At 38.6% G+C, this 21,285-nt stretch overlaps 1 long non-coding RNA gene across 1 annotated transcript; it reads right to left on the bottom strand.

Annotated features, from left to right (window-relative positions):
* Nucleotides 1–1,453: 1,453 nt before the first annotated feature.
* On the bottom strand, nt 1,454–20,946 carry LOC134297563 (uncharacterized). The gene is made up of 2 exons (XR_010004355.1): nt 10,810–20,946; nt 1,454–8,658 (listed from the first exon to the last, which is right to left on the bottom strand). It is a non-coding gene; the product is annotated as an uncharacterized LOC134297563 (long non-coding RNA).
* Between the last annotated feature and the right edge of the window lie 339 nt (nt 20,947–21,285).

Here is a 21,285-nt window from a genome sequence, read left to right on the forward strand (position 1 = left end):
GTATTTGTCTGCCGGGGTAAATAAACAGCGAGAAAGAAAACCTAGTTTCATGTGGAAGGCTCCCTCTCATGTCCTCACCAGTGTGTGACCATGTTAGGATCTCCTCTTGGGCATATCTTTACCTCTCAGCCTAAACTATCTTACAGAATTGTTATGAGTATAAAATGAGAAGGGCAGACTGAACATTATAAATAACTCAGGGCAGAAGGGCAGAGTAATTCACATTATAAATAACTCAGTTCTAATTGATTAAAATGGTCTCCTAATAAAAATAGCATCTGAAACTTCTGAATGGGAACTTGAATGTATACTTGAATGTGTAACACAGTGTATATAATCTAACCTTTTTCTTAGTCTATGATCTCTTCCTTCTAATGTTAAATAAATGTTTACATGGTGAAGAAGAGTAATTTTGTCATGGAAAATGCCCTGCATGACAATGTGAGCTTTGTACAAATAATATATGATTAGCTTGGCAAGTGCAATAAATACATGAAATAAATGCATCAACGCCTATCAACATTTCCACTAAATGTTAGGAAATTGATACAGGCATCCATGAAAATGAACACTCAAATACATATGAGAGAACAGTGAAAGCGTTCGCTTTGAAAGACAGCTTAGATGCATGGTGGCAGTGTGTGTGCATCAGACTTGGAAGTACTTTAAAAGGATCAGCAGAGAGCAAAGGGGAGTCAAAACCACAGCATGACATACAGAAGATAAGCTTCTTGACAAGGAAGAAAGCCATCTCCAAATCATTAGCAGTGAAGGGGCTGTGAAAATGGAAAAAAGGAAGTGGTGGAGGAGAGTGAACCAGTGAAGTGACTTAGCAGTAAGGGATACCGGAGCTAACCGTTCAGGAAATGATACTGGAAATTATATTGTATAATGCCTGGTGTATGGATTCTGTGCAATGCAGTGGGAATAAAAGTAACAGTCACTTGATTGTCACATTCATGTCGTTATGCTTTCTAAGAAAAAGTGAGGAAGAGACAGACAAGGAGATAATATATTCAGCACTGCCATTAGCTAGAATTATTACCGAATCTGCACACAAGTTAAGTAAGCTAGAGTTTAGAATCTCAGGTTATGTATGTCTCTGTGTATGTGTGTTTCCAGTTGTCTGCTGATTTAGGGCAATCTGATGAATTTCATGACATTTTGTTAGGCAAGGAATACTCAGAGACGGTTTTCCCAGTTCTTTCTTCTGAAATATAGTCTACAGCACTTGATATTCATTGTTGGTTTCCCATCCAAGTATTACCAGGACTGGTCCTGCTTAGCTTCCAACATCAGACAGGATCTGGTGCCTTATGAAGAGGTAATTTTCATAACGGAATTGCATGTTTTATATCAGGATGGGCAAGGGGCAATTTTCAATCCTTAGCATGTCCTATGGGATGCAAGGACTACCAAAATTGCCAAAAAATGGGGAGGCGGAAAGAGATCAAAAGAAATGGCTTGAAATCCATTTCCATTAAAAAGAAACTGGTATTTTTTGGTCCTAAATGTTATACTGTGTGTGACCTATTTAAGAGATGGATTATACCTCTTGGGGACTTCTAGGAGCAGTGGTTTACTTTTTTTTTGGATAGGACTAAATGTTGGGTGGGAAGTCTGAAGGCACACAGAAGTGACATTGGGGACCTTTGAGCTGTACCTTGCCTATAACTGTTTCACATAATTGTTAGGTTCATACACTTTGGGATGGGGTAGAGGTTGAAAATGCTATGCAGCTTCTTCAACTTGATATAGTTTATGGCCTTAACATGTCTTAACCCAGTGGTTCTCAATCTGTGGGTCTCCAGGTGTTTTGGCCTACAACTCCCAGATATCCCAGCCAGTTTACCAGCTGTTGGGATTTCTGGGACTTGAAGGCCAAAACATCTGGGGACCCACAGGTTGAGAACCACTGTCTTAACCCATTCCTGGTTACAGTTGAGGCAGCTGTTTCTGCTGGCAGGTGCTGATGGTAAAAAAGGAGTGATGATGTCAGAGGACAGTAGACTTGTGTACCTTTGGGAACACATAACGGGAAGGGCCGGTACGAAAACCTGCCTGACATGAGAGCAAGCAGGAGCCAATCTCAGCTCCTCCTCTGCTTTTTGGCATCAAATTTAATCTTTTATATTAATCCCAGCAAAAAGAAAAACCTCATTCCCTGAAAACTACTCCTGTTACCTCTTCACTACAGTAGAGAGTAGAAAAAGCTGTAAGGAAGCATTAAACCTAAAACAGAAAGGAGATTGAAGTGTGCCAGGAAATAAGAGGGTTTTTAAAAGGAAGCCCAGAGAAGATAGCTTCACGAGGTCGAGGTCATCGTTCTTCCTTACCTGGAACTGGGGAAGCCTCCTTTAAATGCCTTGGAAAGTGTGTGTGGCGTGGTGCAGGCCTGGGAGAGAAAGCACATGCACCTGCTTGCCTCTCCTTTAGAGTAGAAACAGCTTAAATGCCTAAAATGACAGGAAGGGGAGCCTGGGAAGCCACCCCCCATTATGGGCTGAATAGAAAATGAATCTTTTGGTATCCCAAAGCAGAAACAGACATATGCCCTCCTGAATTCCAGAGGCTCCCGAAAAACGGATCAGGGTCCCCACTGAAATCCAGGACACCGAAATGGATCACGGATGTACAAGTTTAGAGGACAGAACTGCACATGTCACATCCTGTGCCCTCCAAGCTGGCCAGCTGCCTCCAAGTGCTATGCAGGAATTTATGCTCTTGTTAATTCTCAAGTGAGGTTCAGATCAGCCTGTTTCCATGCACAGAATAGGAATCATCTAGTCTTTCCTTTTCTCTTCAGGGCAATATCTAAACAATTTGTGCCCTGAAAACTGAAATATGAGCATGTAAATGTAGTTAGGAAAATGGCATACACTTCATAGAAGCAAGAAATGGCCAGCAGACCCAAGGTCCCACCTAGTATCTAGCAGGAGAATGATGATAGGAGGACTGAATGAAGTAAAGCCAGAAATTGATCTGGTTATAGATGGCTGTGATAAATTTAATTTGTTTTTAGAGATGCTGAGTGCTATTGTATTTATTGAAGAAGTGAGATAAAATTGCAACAAATAAACAAGAAGCTGAATATGACCAGTCTTCACTTTTAGCAATGACATCCTTTACCATGGCATTTGTCTTATAAACTCATGGCAGAGATCATGTCTGAACCCAAGAATTCACTGCCCATTGGCACAATGTGGCTGCACCTTGTAGTGCTAGTCAAATATTTACAGTCTGGCAAGAATTCCTATTTTATTTTATTTTAGACCACATTGTCATTGATGAGTTTGCTATTTCAAGTCCCAATATGGCTTTTTTTCCTCGGAGTGGCTATTAGCTCTGCTCCAGCTGAGCCTCGCAGTCCCTCTTGCAAGCAGGCAGCTGGCTCAGGAGGCAGTTATGATGCTACAACTTCAAGGAGGTGAAAAGGATAAGACACCTGCTCAACCTATTATTAAATGTATGGATGCAGTATATTAGGGGTGGAAAACCCTGATATTGCAATTGGCTTGCATAGGCTGTCTTTGTCAGTCCTTCCAAACTTTCCAGACTGTTCTTTATTTTCCCATTAAAAAAGATGAACTGAATCTCCCAAAATTCGTATAAAATTAACTGATATTAAAACAAACATCTATTTTTTAAAACGAGAAATTGATTTCTGTCAATTTGTATGTGTGGCTGTATTCTGGGTAGTCCATTCCAGCTCCGAAGGGTTTCAGAAACAGAAAATCGGCCCCTAAGAAGGAAAAGGAACTGGATCATCCACCCCATTTCCATTGGTGATGGCAGTAAAAATAAGAGAATAAAAGAATACACAAAAAGTATAGAATTCCTACATAAGAGACAAAACTTCAGCTATCAAATATTAGAAGAACTGGGGAAGGCAAATTGTTTAATATTTTAAATGATTTTTAAATGACTTATATCAAATGAGTTACATTAAAAAAATTTTTTTAAAAAAAAACAGGAAACAAGAGAGGGGGGATAAGTGAGGGGAAAGAAAGGGTAGGGTAAATCCGGGGGGCAGGGGTGGTGGTGGTGGTAAATAAGGAAAGAGAAGTAAGGAGATTATTAAGGGAAAAGAAAAAAAAGGGGGGGGGGGTTTATGAAATTTTCTTTCCACATATTGCTTTCCTCCTTCTTTGTACACTGCTGGATTCTGGGCATAGTTTTTTTTTTACATTGCGCATAGTAAGAAAAAAAGGATAGCCTAATTTGAAAGAACCAAATAAAAGTAATAGAAATGTAATCCCTTTCATAATCTGCCTAATGTGCCCAAAACAGGGGATCACAACATCCCATTGTCAAACAACTTTATGATAACAATGTTCTTCCAATCTCTCTTGAAAGTCAATTATAGGAAAGAAATAAAAAATGAGAGGGATATGATAGTAACTGAGGAGTAATTATAATTTTATGCTATAATTTTGTGCATGAGCAAAAGAAAAGCCTTATGGAAACTGTCTATGCTATTGATTTGCAATGAAAAGGCATCTTCTGCTTTTGTTTACACTGGCTGAAAACAATAGGGCTAAGCTTCATTCTGGCTGCAACAAAATTGGACCACAAATGAAGATCCGTGGGTATTTGGTGAAATGCAAGAAAAATGTTCTTTTTACTATAGTCTAGCTGACCAGCACAAAAACAAGAAAGCATTAAATATTTTTTTTCTTAACCATGTCATTTTGATTGGAAATGCAGCCTATAACAAAGGGTTACCATATGGAATATCATAACCTTCAAGTGTTCCTTTTTGACAAGGACAGTCCAAAGTAATTTTCTACCATTACAACTTTCCATTTCCATTTAAAATGTCCCAGTTTTTCTCTTGGCCACGCATTTTCTCCCTTTGTCTTCTGCCAATTCTGATTAAAAACATACAAAAACATATTCAATTTTTTTAAAAAAAAATAATCTATAAAATTAAAACTATTTTTAAAAAACCAATAAAGGACAAAATAAATTAGAACAATAGCTGTGTTTGTTATTTTAGTCTCTCCCAATGACTGGTTGTAAGGTATGGAGTATATTTTATTCCATGTAATAACATCCCAGATTGCGGTTTGTTTATTTTCTTTTGTAACAGAAGGTATCATCTTTGTGCTTTTCATTTCCATGGTGCTAACTAGTAGTCTGGCTTTGTTTGTTTGTTTGTTTAGTTTGTTTAGCGGTTTGGGCATTATGGTCATATAAGGTGATGGACTCTTGGAAGCTGGCTTTTATATGCATGGAGTGTTGCAGATTAATTCTGGACTTAGCTGGGGCGATATGTGAGCCCTTAATGGCCAAACATGTCCGCTGCTCGCACCATGTGTAATTCTTCTCTTGCCTTTTCTCCTTCTGATTGCACTGTGCCCTACAGCCCAAGAAGGTTTGTGCACCATTGAACTTGTTATCAACCGATTGACTGGGCATGTTCTTCAGGTTTACTATGAAGTCTACAGCTGCAGATATCTGTTGGCCTTGCTTATGACCTCTGGGTCTGTTATTGATTTATGAGTGCATTTTAGTCACAAAGGTCCCAGCTAGATTTGGAATCCAGCAAGTGAGGTGAAAGCTTCTTGCACTGATGTGGAATGCTAATCCCACCCAACTCTCTCTCCTCCGCCTCCATCTAACACACACACACCTCCCTGGCTCATCTTCCACCACCCTTGCCTTGAGCTCTTCATCTCGAATAATTATGCTGCACATGAATCATTTTTTAATGTTTGGTTTAATACACACAGATTCTTTAAACAATAAAAAAATCAGCAAACATCATTGCGATCTGGAAATCTCTTTTTTAGCATAGAAAATGGTTTCCTTAATGGCACAGGGGGAGAACACGACAGCAAGCTTGACAACATAATTAGAAGATTGTTATGGGGAAAGGGAAAAGCATTCTTTATACAGCTCTTACTACTTTCAATAAGATTATTCCCCCTGAATAGCTAATAAGCTTTTCTAGCTTCCCAAATCCATGTGCTTTAAGCTGCTCTCACAGTTCTTCTTAGTTACTAAATGGCAAACAGTGACACCTCCAAAAGGGAAATTTAAAGTGTTAACCAAATGTGAGCAAACAGCATGATGGAGACTGCAGATAAAAGAGATTTTTGGCAGATTAGCAGCAATTTAAGAAGATCACACTGTTACACCTGGGTTGACAAGAGCTGACAGGGTTTGCTGATCTCTGCTCCTACCTCCAATTTGAGTGTCATGTTTCAACAGAAATAAGAGGAATACCAAAAAAAATTAAATAAAAAAACATAAAAAGGGAGGGGGATTCTTTTAGAACAGAACATTGGCTTCACAGCAAGTGTTTATGGCAGCTGAAACAAAAAAGGAGCTAAAGTGGGAGATGAAAGGATTAAAAAGACCACATGTTTGTCATTATGTGCCCAGTTTATTCTTCTAATGCATGGTGTCCTTATTTTGTATGAGATTGGTCTGTTCCATCCAGTCATTTTTCCTCCTTTTCACTTAAGCTGGCAAAAAAAAAAACACAACACAATAGAAAGGGTGGAAACAGACAGGGAAACCAAGCGTGCATGGACTTTACTTTGCTGTGCAAGTGGGGCAACAATTTCAAAATAGGATGTGGAGGTGGGCAAGGCTTCTTATCTATTTTTACAAGCACTTTCCATTTTTCTGTGTGGCTTGATCCTGTGTGTTTTCAATAACTACCATTACATCACAGTGAGCAACTACAAAACACTCTTTTCAGTTTTAAACTGAAAAGGTTTTTATAATGTGTTTTAACAATGTTATTAACAGATCTGTTTATATTGTTTTGTTTTTATGATTGCAAATTGGGCATTAAATTTTGCCAATTTTTGTAAGCTGCCCTGAGTCCCCTCGGGTGAGAATGTTGTAAATAAATAAATAAACTTTCTTAGCTGTCGATTTTTCACCTACAGCAAGAGTAATAGGCTTGTTCATCAGTCTGCTGAACGTACCATGTAAAATCAAACAAAATACAGTAGAGGCATTTCACACATTTTTACTAATGAAACACAGACTGACCTCCCATATCCTTTGTTTTAATGAGACTTTAGTGGGCCATATGGGTAATATGTGTAAGATTTGCAGGATACTTCTTCCAAAAGGTATTGCACTAATACTGTGACATTATTTGAGATTTCTGAGAATCTGAAGTGGCTCATGCTTGGATGAAAGAAGAATAAGGAGCAAAATTAAATTACCTGAAATATTGTAATTGTTTATCTTTTCTAATATCTTACAGTAACTTCCACCCTGTTAATCAAATAATGATCTGTTCATAATTCAGGAGATTCTTTTGAGTTTATTATGCATCCTAAGCACATGTACAGAACCAGTTAACCTATTTTGATCCCAACACTGAATAAGAATTCAGAATGCCGTTTGAGTTAATTTTTTCCACTTTAATTTTTTTGAAAACAAAAAACAATTATTTGCAGCACAAAAAAAGAAAGTATTCAGATTGCTGAAGACAGTAGTCATAGAAGCTGCAGAAATCCAATGTCAAAACAATCGAGGGTCAAGAAAACTGCAAATCAAAGACAGGCTCCAAGGACATTGCAGTAGCAAAGTCTGAGTCATAAATGTATGAAACTCACTTTCAAAAACATATCCTATTGAGAACTGAGATTGAGCTCAGCAACTTGAGGAGGTGGAAGGAGAGTTCTTCTTATAAAGGCATCTGTTTAGTCAACACTTGGATTCCATGCATTATTTAGGGAGAGCTGTGCTTCCCTCTCTATCTGGAGCATACTCTCTGCCTTTCTCTGGGACTGGAGGGGTTTTCCTCCAGTTCTTCTCACTGTTCTAAATCTGGCCTGACTTGCTGAACCAAAGGCAGACTTTACTGGCTATCAGGCATCTGCTCCCCACTGGAATGTCTGCTTCATCTTCCAAGGAAGATGAACTCTCAGGGGCAGAGGGAGGGGGCAGAACTGACTAATGCTTAGCATCCTGCTGATCTTTCATGCACATGTACATTCCTTTACATATAATATGCATACTCCGTTCACAGCTGTAAGAGGGGTTTTATATTATAACTATCACACCTGTACCTATGCATTCCTAAATGGCATGTAACAATTCATGACTGCCTTCAATATCGTCATCAATGATCACTCGAGTCCGAATATATTGTCTTCCAAGTGTAGTGTCTTGGTGGTGAGTCCGTAGGTGACTGTATTCTTGATTTGCATGTTCTTCCACAATGAGGGCATCGGTTTCCAGATGGAAGGCAGTCCCGGTTGGCTTGACGTTCCTTCCTCTTGACACGTTTCTCTCTTTCGTCCTCCATCCGTGCCTCTTTGAATTCCAAAGCACTGTTGGTGAAAACTGACCTCAAGTGAGAATGCTCAAGGGCCAGGGTTTCCCAGCTTTTAAGATTGACTTTCAGCCCATCTTTAAATTTCTTTTTCTGTCCATCAGCATTCCATTTTCCATTCTTTATTTGGGAGTATAGTTAGTAACTGTTTTGGGACATGGTGAACGGGCATTCAGACAACATGGTCAGTTCAGCGAAGTATCAATGCTTCAGTGCTGGTGATCCTTGCTTCTTCTAACATGCTGACATTTATCCACCAGTCTTCCAAAAAGATTTGCAGGATTTTTCAGAGGCAATGCTGATGGAATTGTTCCAGAAGTTGAGTGTTACATCTGTAGATGGTCCACGTTCTGTAGGCGTATAACAGGGTTGGGATATATAACTTCAATATACCATTTGATTTACAGAGGGCCCTTCCATATTGCCCCTTTATCTCAGGATCCAATCCCAGATTATTTGCTTTAAACTGGAATATACTGTCTCCACTGTCAAATAACCTGGGATGAGCAGATAATTTGGGATCAGATCCTGGGATAAAGGGGCAGTGAGGAAGGGTCCTGAGAGTGTAGAAACAACAAGCACATTGTTACACAGTTGGTTGTACAATGTTGGCATTTGGTGGAAGAGTGAAATAAAGCAACCACCAGTTAACTATGCAGCTATGAAGTTGGATCTTGGTTCATGCTTTAAAATACATGTATGAAAGGTCTAATCCTCCTTCCCCAAAGAATGCCCTTGCTTTAATAAAAGCTACTGGGCCACCTATTTGGTTTATTTAGGGCTGCTATAACATACCAGGGTTGCCAGATTAATGGAACAGAGACCACAAAAACATTATTGCTGCTGAAAAAAACAGAATATTGTTAACTGTATCAACAGCCCCCTGTAGCATAGCCCTGATTTGTATGGTGTGTATTCACCGTAAGTAAGATAAAAATGGACATATTTAGCTTTTCCATTTTATCTTCCATATCCTTGCAATTTCATATAGACTTACCTCAGAGAAGCAATATTTTGATACCGAGCATAGAATTGAAGATAGTAGATTGATATCTAATAATATAATGGTGCTATGGCTTAAAACAGATGCTACTTTGGTGAGCCAGCTCAAAGCCAGATAGAAGATAGGCCACACAGTGATACAGAGAGTTTCTAAATGTTTTTGGCTTAATGATACAACTAAAAAATCCTAGATTTAGAACAGACTCCACTCCTTTGCCCATTGTTATTTGGTACATTGCTGAACCCTTCTGTAAAAGAGAAGGCATTGCAAAAGGTTTTGAAAGATTTTTTTTAATGTCTCGCTCTGTTCTTTTAGCATCTCAGTAAATCCTGCAGAGACATTACAGTTCCTCATGATGCGAGCATACAATGTAAAATGTAGTCATGCAGTTTAAATGGGGAATTAATCAGCATTCAGAGCTCTAGGAGATTGACAGGGAGCTGGCTCTGTCAGTCATCTGCAGCAGGACTCTAAGGCCTAATTTTCCTAAGTGAAAATGTGCTTTTCAAAATTGCATTGCAATTTTCAAAAATGGGAGCTGAATATTTAAATACTCATTCTTTCAACAAGACTGTTTGCTGTCCAGCTGCTGCTTATGTCTATGTCTGTGTCTATTGGGATCTGGGATGGGGTTTTTTTCATATATTTTGCAGTTTATACACCAGTAACCCCAAGGTGATGTTCAAGTCAACACAGTTACAACAGTTACAATATTTTACTACAAACCTTTTTTCCAGATTGTGCTGCTATCTTCTTGCCCTTTCTCATATAAATGGCTGCCACGTACTTTAAGACTGTATGGAACAATAATATGATGTGATGGTGGAAACATATTCCTAGCATTGGATGGCCCAGGATTTACTGGGAGGGATCTTATGGTGGGATGCACCAATATGTTTTATGGACAAAGTTGCTCCACTCCACAGCTCCTAACAGTGCAAAGCTCAACCTTTTTAACCTTCTCCTGCTCTTCCTAATGACAAGCATTTCCCTAGTACTAATATTGTATGGACAACACATGCAAAAGAAAAGGACAGTGTGTGAAGTATCATATAATAATAAATGTGACATGCTGAAAACAAAGACATACATGTGTTACATGATCTGACATTGAATTCCCATTCTTGATACTGTTCAAGTTCACCTCTGGCAGGCTCATCATCCAAATTCGAGCAGCTTCTTGTACAAATTCTTCTACAAAGTGGCATGACAGAGATATGCCTGTTTTTCATGCCAGCTGGCATTCTACCAAATGTCCAAGCCACGTCTCAACTTTCACCAAGTTGAAAAGACAATCAGGGACCTCTCAAAGTATTCCTGTTGTGCCTGTTTGGTTCTCATAAATGAACCACTTCCAGGATACACAGAGGCTTTTTAATCATATGCTGAAGATAGAACTTCAGGAGGGAGTTGGATCAGATCACCTACAATGCTTATTCAGCTCTATGATTCTTAAAATAATGAGAAATTGAAGATACCATGACCTTGTTCTATTTACCATTAAAATCTTCACAAGAATCCTCATGTTAAAAGGCTTTTTCTTTTCATAGGCCTTGTTCATACAGACATAGGAAGTTTATGTCTGGGCTGTGCCACTTCACGAGACCCATGTGGTTACCATGATTGACAGGTCCTCCATATATGAAAGAAAGAAAAGAATATCTTCATGAGGAACACCATAAGCCAGAAAGATCTGATCCCACCATGCCTGTTTTCTGTGTGGAAAAAAGTGTTCTCAAGGAAGGTGCACTTGGGCCTCTGCTACACTGTCATATAATGCAGTTTCAGAATGTTGTTTACTTGTATTCTGAAACTGCATGATATGGCAGTGTAGATGGGCCCCCAGCCATGTGAACCCCATGCATTCAAAAGTGGAATAACTCAACATAAGGAACTCAAAAAAATTAAGCCACTTTTTGAACTAGTTCATATATTTCAAACTTTGAGCATTAACTCTATTCATAATTTATCCACCCATGTTGAAAAAGATTTCCTTGATGGCTCCATTTGGTTACAAATGAGTGCCTCATCAATTGTGCATAATAAGCCACAATAAAGTAATTGTGCCTTTCCTTGGCTTAAAAACAGCACAAAACAATTGTTTGATAATTTTCCTGCATATCATCCAACTTCCTCTGGAGCAAATGAAGTTATAGGGAGCACACAATTCCCTTGTTTAAACAGCTATACTGACTACTGGTTCATTTCTGGGCACAAATCAAAATATTCATCATGATCTGTAAAGCCCTATATAAAGATTAGATCCAGAATCTCTAAAAGACTACCAGAATCCCATGATCTACATGGGAAGTTTTTTTTCCTTGACCCTGCCACCATCACAGGCTTACTTGGTGAAGACAAAAGGGAGACAGAGATAGACTTTTCCATGGCTGCTCCCAGACTCTGAAATTCCTTTCTGTGGGAGACTTGGCTGGACCCCTTCCTGGTTCCTTTTGCCAGTAGGCTAAGATATTCCTGTTCAATAAATCTTATAACATGTAAGCAGGAGAGCTTTTGATGTTGTTGTTTTATTTTTTCTAAAGCTGTGTATATTTTCAAAAACACTTTGTTACCATCTCATCTACTTTTAATTGTTATGGAAGGTGCTTTGGGTCCGACTCTAGGGGAAAGGCAGCATACAAATGCAATAAATAAACAAATAAATAATTAAATAAGCAAACAAATAAGCAAATAAATAAATGCATAAATATGATGGTAGGGTCCTAGTAAAACAAATCTCAAAATGATAGTATGCTTTATGGGGATGGACTTTAATTTGCATTGTAGTCTTTAAATCTGTGAGCACCAATTGTGTTAGTGATGCTCTTAATGAAAATATTTGAAAGAACTCACGGCATCATATGACCCTCTAACACTATATCATCTGACTACTTGGAAGAGGTATTATTAAACATTATTCTTATTAGTATAATTATAATGCTGATTTAAGGTAATTAGAAACTGGGGCATAAAGGTTGCTGTAGGAGAGACGAAGAGTGAGGATAGATGTACATAATGATGAACATAATGAGTTCTTAAGTGGAATTTGTAGCACTTTACAGGGTAGAGGTTGCATGAATTACACTCATGGAATTCAGTTCTAAGTTGTCATAATATGGTTCTGGTTGGGAATTACACTTTTTGTTTATTATCTCTGTATGAAATTTCAGGATAGGCAGAATGAAGCTACTCAGTATTACTACAGCTGTGAGGTACATGGCAGCCATTCTAGTCCCAAGCCTTTGTCATGATAGGATCTAGCACTGGCTGCCCTCTCCACTCCCCGGTGAATTGAAGGAGCGGTGGCAAGAATCAAGATTAAATTCGCTGCCCCTATGGCTGCAAAAGACCCACTAGTTGCCCTTGGGAGATTTAGCACAATGGGATCTGACCTCACATTGCAGTACATAAAATTTGGCTTTTCAAGACAAAAGCTGCATGCAAACTTTTGTTCTGTAAAGTTACTCAATCATGTGGTAGATATGATATACATCTATAAAAGTAGTGTCTGAAATATGCATTAGTAATATTTTAGGGCTTGCCATTGTTGTTTAATTATATTTCCTCATCAACATTTGGATAAGCATCACAACTTGTGGTGACCTAGGAAGAAGAGAATATACACTCAGGTAATGAAATGTGCAGCTTGTATGTACTTGGAAGCAGCAATCAATAAGAAGAAGGGCAAAATGACAGACTGGCTCAGATTGGGTGGACCCAAAGGAACACAAGTGCCTTATGCAATTAAATGTAGAGAAATCCAAGATAATGAGATGAGGGACACAAAACAAGAAAAGGATACTCTTTGCTAAACACTTGCATGATAGCAAATGCAGAGCAAAAAAGAGAACCGGAGCTAGAGCTCAAATAAAAATTGTACAGTGGGCTACAGGGATAATAAAAATGGTAGTACTGATTCATAGAGGGGAACAATATTTTGGGCGCTGAAGTTATTATTGCCAAGCAGAAGACATTTATCAACGTGGCCACTCTTGGTACAGCAGCAAAGAGCTCTGCACACCTTATTATGAAGAAGGGCAAAAGGAAAAAAGTGTGTGGAACAGAGAGGGAGAGAGATTGGGAGCTTAATTATTCATAAATGTCAGACAACAGAAGGGAATGGTCTGTGGTCTTTTGAAAAGAGAAGAATGGAAGTCCTCCTGTCAATGAGAAATTTGAAATTCTGAAGCCAACAGAGAGGACAGATGTTGCAAATACATGCTGCAGTCCGTCTGCCCCCCCCCCCACACACACACAGACTCACAAACACAGTGAGGGTCAAACATCATAATTAAGACAGGAGATCAATAACTGGCTTTCCTGACATTCCTAAAACAGGCACTCAGAGTGCAGGAGGGAGTATGGGGATGAAAACATGCCATCCTCCAGGGTAATAGCCTTGGTCACATTTGGAGTCCTCAATGGCACAAATGGGGCTGTAGTTGTTGAGTCTCCTCAAAACACAGAAGAAAAGGGTTCTGGTCTATTTTCTTGATAACCCATATCCATTTTTATCATTATGCCAGCCTTGTGATTTGCCCTGCATGTCTGAGGAATAATTTGTAACTTATAAATGCCAGGAAGAATGGATATGCCAATCTTTACCGTTTTATTTAAGATGAGATGAAAGTTCACAAAATCACTTTACACAGATCATCTCCATTTAGGTGTTTGAAATGTGATGTCTCCTATGTTTGAATAAATCTGCCTCTCTACCAGATCATTGGCTGCACATGGAACAAACTATACAACTGGTATGCCACTGGTCACACTGCTTGGGGATTCTGGGAGATGGATTGAAAAATGGTAATTTCTCCAGGATCGAATTTTCAGTTAAATCAAGATCTAGAAGAAAACACTGACATAAATAAACTTTGGAGATAAATAAGGCCACATGACCTTGGAGATGTCTACGGACAACGGCGGCTCTTCGGCTTAGAAATGTAGATGAGCACCAACCCCCTGAGTCGGACATGATTAGACTTAATGTCAGGGGAATACTTTTACCTTTACCTATCTAGACACAGAATCAAATTTGCCAAGAAGATGTAAAAAAAACTACAAAGAAGTACACTTTTGGCTTGGCTAACAGATACTCATCTCACATTTCTTCATCCTTTGTTGAGTTAGGGTTGAGTTTGTGAACTGTCTTTAGTGAAAAACATGACTTTGGGGATGTGGAGTGATGTGAAAATAACACTTCGTAACACAATTTTGTTCCTGGGTTATAAATGTAATTTCCTAATTTATTCTATCATAAAAATATGGAAAAGGTTTATTAAACTACAAAAACTTTCTAGAGCATAGCAACTACTTTCAAATAAAGCACCACACAATTAAACAGGAAATAGCTCTTTCAAACCAGGAACAGATTTGTTTCAAATTTTGTTACATAGTATAATACGAAATTTTTGCCTGTGGTGTTCCTGCTGAATCAGTCACTCATGACTTTACTGAAGCATGAATAAGCATGTCTGAATTTACTCTTGACTTGGCACTACACACATATAGACAAAGGGAGTTCCCTTGATAATGGTAACGAAACCATTGAAAGACAAGTTATTATTTGTATACCTGCTATTTGATAGAGGCTTCTGCAGCCGAGGTTTATGCCATCAGGGGTTGTGCTTGGATGAATGCATGCACTCAAGGCCTTACTTCCTGGTCCTTTAGTTGCAAAAGCTTGTAATCTTTGCTAATACCATCTCTTGGCTTATCATCCATCACATTATAAATTCTGACTTTCCCCCTCTGCTTACAGCTTGAGCATTTTGATGCATCTGTTCATTCTTCACAGCCAAGGAAGAGCCATATGTTTCAAATCTGTGTTTTAAAGCATATTTTGATACAACAGGTGGTAAATCTATTTCAGCTATTATTAATTTGCCATCTCTTATTTTGCCATTCCTGAGCTTTAGCACTGTATTTATTGTAACTCCTAATGCAAAAAATATTTTGAAGTATTGCAACCAGTAAAGTTGCAGCAAGTCCTTTAAGGACCCCCCCCCACACACACACACACACACTTTTATTTTTATTATCTCACAACATTCTTTCTCAATGGTTGTCCACCTTAAAAGATTGCACCTATTCAAAAAATGCGCGCATCAGTCCAGATAAAGTCAGTCAACAACTAAATATGTAACATTGAAAGGACTGAGCTGAATATAACTTCAAACAGATCTACAACATCCTATATATTTCTCAATTCAAGTGCATCCTGCTTAGTTCAAAGGGACATAGGCTGCATCAACACTGTAGATTTAATGCTGTTTAACACTGCTTAGCTATCATGGGGCATGTAAAAATCAGTTGGTGTGTGTGTTAACTGAAAATGTAAAGCACAAAGCTGATTGGTTGGACCATACCCAGGGAGCTGACTGAGCCTGGGATTTTTGACAACAGTTACAGACAACTTTTGTGCAGGAGCTTAGCAAGAGAGGAGTTTTTGCTCCTGGGCTGCATTGTGTGAGTGAAAACAACTGCTCATATGACTGTATAAATGTTGCTCTGCATTTTAAAGAGCAAACTTCTTGTTCTTCGCTGATCATCTACATGGCATATCTTTTCTCTGGCAAGACAGTGTGTGGACTGATCAAACGTGAACTACATGTGATTTTCATTCTGCAACAGGGATCATGGGTGTTGTAGCTTGGTGAGGCATCAGCACTATATGACAGAGAAGACTGGAGTCCTTGCAAAACTAAAACTCTCATGATTACTGCATTAATTCTAAACCATGGATGCACTCTTAGGGCACTTCCAGACAAGGGCAAAACCCACGAAAAAGCAGATTTTAAACTCCACAAGCTGCTCAAAACCTGGGCTTTCTCAAGCAGGGTGTCTAGATGCCATCCAAGTAACTTACAGAGGTTTCAGGATGTGACACATTTTTTAATTATTATCTCCTTCTACAGATATTGAGGTTCTCATGATAAAATTATCATGTTGTTATCCATTCTTAGTCCACTGGGATGGTGTTTGGAGAGGTGCATGGGTGGGTGATAACTAATTTGTTTAGGCATTAGATAAAAAATGTTGGAGGAAGCTAAGAACAATAACAATACATGGAGTATAATAATATACCCCATAATAAATGGAAGTAATACTTCTCCCCCCACCCCATCCCCCCAAAGCACCTCCAAGAAAATATTCCACATGCTTCATACAGAGGTGCAAGTAGAAATTCTATCTTCTTCCCCAGATTGTTTATAGTTCAGAACAAGCCTTTTTGCAAATTAGGAAATAAGTCTTGTTTTCTGGTTTTTAAAAAGGGCATCTACTGGGCCTATAAGAACCCAAAAAGCATGACAAAAGTGTCACCACACCCAATTTAAAGTCATCGAGGCATTTTGAATTTTTAAAATGTCAAAAAACAAAAAACAAAACCAGCCATCTGGGTGTGGGCGCAGATGGAGAAGGGATGTGGCTTTTCTAAATCCCATGAGGAATGAGTGTGTCATCCAAACTTTTGGGCATTTCTACTTTCAGCTTTAATTCACTGTGATTCTAATAATAGAAACTACTATATAATATCCTCATGTACAAAGTCTGAAGGTTTTAGCCAAAAAAAAAATCGAGCCCTAAAACTTGGGTCAACATATCCATGAGTCAGTGTAAATACTGTAACTTAACTCTTCTCAAAAAAGAAACCATCCTTTTGAAAAAATTATGGCCTAGTCCATCCTGGATAAATCTAAAAGAAGCACTCTTATTGTTGTTTTCATGTCAAGGCAAGAAAATAGTGACAGCCAGGGAGAATAGCCAGCACTTTTTCTGTTGTTTGGGTTGATCCTTGATTCATCCTTGAATCAAATCAAACTCCATGTGTTTGCTCTCAAAACATGCCCTCGATCAAATTATACACGGGTATACATATGTGACATGTGATAGGTATTGATTAGGATGGAAAGATTATTTACTGTGATTAATTTTCTGGATAAACAGGGATTTCCCAGCACTCTGAAAACCCAGGCAGGAAGAATAACACAGCGGGGATACATTTCATTGCCAGGTACCTTGAATGTTTATTCAGTGCCTAAAACTGTCTTTGGATAACACATACTCTCTAGCTACAATGTGGCAACCTGTACTCTCCAGAGTTTGTTGGACTGCAATTTCCATAATCAACCACAGGCTGCCTGGAGCTGATGGGAGACCCAGTCCAACATCATCAACCCAGCCTTGGTAAATGGCAATACTTAGAATAATAATGTGAGGTACAACAAAGTCTAAGTTTTCCTATCAATGATTAAGGTTCCTAATAGTCTGATCTAGAGACCTGACAGATACTCAGTTGTATGCATGGAGCTGTAGGATATGCTGGATTATTAATGGATGCAACCACATTATTTCCATATCAATTTGTATGAATTAATGTTTTTTTCCTCATGAAAATGAATTGGGAAGTCTCCAGAGAATGCAGTGGCATACTATACTATAAAATGTGCTTATTTATTGCTCAGTGCATGTTCTTCTGGAACAGCAGGCAAATGTATTTTATGTGAAATAAATGTATTTGAATATATTTCAGCTGTGGAGATATGTTCCCATTTCTGATGCATATATACCTGTGTACCACCAGCAGTTAGGTCTCAGTGTAAAACTGTTAGCCTTAATCTGAATTCTACTGTCTGTCATTTGCTCATTTAAAGAAAGCCATTGATTGACATGTGGATATGGAAAAAAACATATTTGCAGATGGAACAACTATAGCAGAATACCCATGATGGAAGAAACGTTAATCTTAAGAAGACAGCACTTACAGAACAATGTCAAAGAAGTGAGAGGCATAAAACTAAACAATATTCTAAAACTGTATCAGTATTGAAAAAAGGAGATCAAACTTTGTCTCAGCCATGAAACTTTAAAAAGAAATCAAGCTTGGCATTCAAAAATCCTGTTTTTAAGAGGCAAGCCAAATGATGTGGAAGAAAATAAAATGTTTTATGAAACAGCTCCTCTTGGAATAGCTTGACAGCATCTCATTCTGATCTTAAACACATTTATCTGGAAGTAAGTTGAACTGGTTTCTGTCAGTGATAAGCTGAATTTATTTGTAATTTTTCCAAAAAGGTTTGGCAATGCTGAAACAAAAACTTCCTGTTTGTATAATTTTTGGCACCCTGGGAACACATTTGCAGATTTGCTTTATTTGTTTTTACTTGACCTCATTCTCACTTGTCTTCATGTGGCCACAAATCAAATGTCCTTGATTATGCTATGTTGTGATGCCTTCCAACACACAGCACAATGCCATACTACATAAGAACAAGAAATGTGAGAGCCAGTGTGGTGTAGTCAATTGAGCGTTGGACTATGACTCTGAAGGTCTAGGTTTGACTCCCCACTCAACCATGGAAACCCACTGGGTGACCTTAGGCAAGTCATAAACTCTCAGCCCCAGAAAACCCCCTATGATAGGATTGCAATGTTGGAAATCACAACAGTAGGAGCTATAGACAGGAGCTGTGGTGTGGATTTCTCAGATTAAGGTCTCAAGTCTAGTGTTAATTCACTAGGAGCCTTTGACAATCCAATCTCTTAGTTATACTGAAGATATAACAGTTTTTACTATTTAACATGACTGCAGGGGCACTTTTGCCTATGTCAGTAAAGGCACCCTCAATGGCCTGGAACTCAAATGGAGCTCCATGGCCAGCTAGCAGCAGTGATGTCAGTGACATAGGAAAGGCAAAATTTGTGTCATTGCAATGGAGCATCTGCATTTGCCAGCTACATAAACAACTACTATTCAGCATGAGCATGCCAGATCTGGTGCTGCCCTGAGACACATTTACAGCAGGCTAAACAGCCAGTATAAATGAGCCCTGGGTCCACCACTAGAATAACTAAATGTTTGTAAGCGTAAGCAGTGAAAGGGAAAATGCAGTGGCAGTGAAGAAAGGATGGAAAAGGCAGCAGCAGCAGTAGTGAGAAAAGAAGGATGTCACCATAATACAGTATTTTTCTTGAATGTCTGGCTTTTTTTGTGGGGACGAGAACCCGCAGAACTAGGGCAGTACAGGAGGTTGTAGCTTGGACCTGGTTAATCAGTTGGTAAATTATCCAAGTAATGCTGTTGCTTCTTGCACTCTCTCCAGACACTCCAGAAGCTAGTCTTTCAGGTAATCAGGTTGCACCGCATTGTAGCTGTCTCCTGATGCCACTGCCAATACCTCCTTGCATCACTACACAGAAAATAGAAACACTACATATCAGACTGTTATGCTAACATTTGTTGTTGTTGTTGTTGTTGTTGTTGTGTGTCTTTAAGTAATTTTAACATATGATGTAATGTGAACTCAATTGAGTCTAAGTGTGTGTGACTTGCCCAGAGTCACTCAGTGGGAGTTCATGGCTGAGTAGTTTCAAACCTTGGTCTTCAAAGTCGTGGTCCAACACCTAACTCACTACACCACATTGGCTCTTTTCGCACTAGCATAATGGTCCTATAAGATCCCAGTCTTAGGCTGCAATTCTATACACATTTACATTGGAGTCAGGCCTATTGAGCACACTCCTGTAACAACACACTGTCTAGCAAGTTGTTTAAGAATTCCCAAACCCTGCCTGTTAATGCTTATAAGGGAAATCAAACAATAGACTGGAAATACATTTTGCTTTGCCATCCTTTCCTCTGCAAATAGTAATACAAGTTTAGTCAATAATTACCAACTGAGAAGTTCATACATTATATGCAGGTAATACAAGTGCTCTCAACCATCAAATAATTTAACAGTTAACTATAGATTAAACAGCCTCTCTTTAGCAGCCTCTTTTAGAGACTGAGCGTCAAAATGGGCATTTAAGTTAATCTTTACATCAATATAATAATCTCTAGAAATGTCTCCCTACAGTAAGACAGTAGAAAGGCTGAGACTGAAAAAATAAAAATATAAGTACATATTATATTAACCAATTGCTATTGTAAATATGTCTATAAAGTTACTTTTAGTTGTACATCCAATAAAGGCCTTCACTTGAAGTTGTGTAATGTCATATTGCTAAGATCCAAAAAGAATGGGAAGCCAACATAGCTGATGCCTCTCCCAGACTGCATGGCAAAGTGCTTTTGAAATGGTGATACAATTTATGTCCCATTGACCCTAGCTATCATAGCCGATGACAATGAATGCCAGAAATTGTTGTCCAGCAACACCTGAATGTTCTCATTTTGCCCAGTATTATTCTAGAGGATGATCTATCCCTTCCCAAACATAACTTAACAATTTACAACAGGGATAGGTGATATATGCAGGCATGCAACTCTCATCATTCCTCACCACTAGTTATACTCACTAACAGCTGATAAAGTTGCCATCCAATACCCTCTGGGGAGTCTCAGATTGAACAACCTTGGCAACACCTAACAAAGAGTTTTCTATTATGTAGTAACAAATCATTTAAATTCATGAGAAGATTTAAATGCAGACTAATAACATAAGGTCTGTCTAGCTCCCACACCTTTGTACTGTTCGAAATTCAGGAATGCTGTTTCTGATCAGTTTTCTTTGGAGACATGAGAAAGCTGAGGCTGAGTTTGTAAACGTTTGTTCCTTTAACATAGTTACAAAGTGAGAGAGAATGATAAGCAAACATTGTGTGTGGGCAATGCTACATTTTAGCTAGTGCCAAATCCAACAAGTCCACAGCATACTTCCCTCTGCAATTCTCTTTGTTTGCACATTCTCTACATCTAGAGGCAAATATGCTTCCCACCCACCCAACAAAACAGACTGTTTGTTCATTCTGTAATTGAATTTTCAGCTATATAGTCATCCCCTTTATTCTCAAAGGAAGGATGCAACTAGAATTGTGAAGAAAAGACAACCCTTTAAACAGTATTCATGCAATCATTACAGGCCTGCCTTGTGTCTAAGTAGTTATAGAGAAAAGCAAGCCTGTTAGCAACTGAAGTTTGTAATAACCCAAGTGCTGCTCTCTTGGTAAAGCAGTGAAAATGGCCTGTTTG

This window comes from Anolis carolinensis, chromosome 3 (genome assembly GCF_035594765.1).
Source record: "Anolis carolinensis isolate JA03-04 chromosome 3, rAnoCar3.1.pri, whole genome shotgun sequence".
Classification (NCBI taxonomy): Eukaryota; Metazoa; Chordata; class Lepidosauria; order Squamata; family Dactyloidae; genus Anolis; species Anolis carolinensis.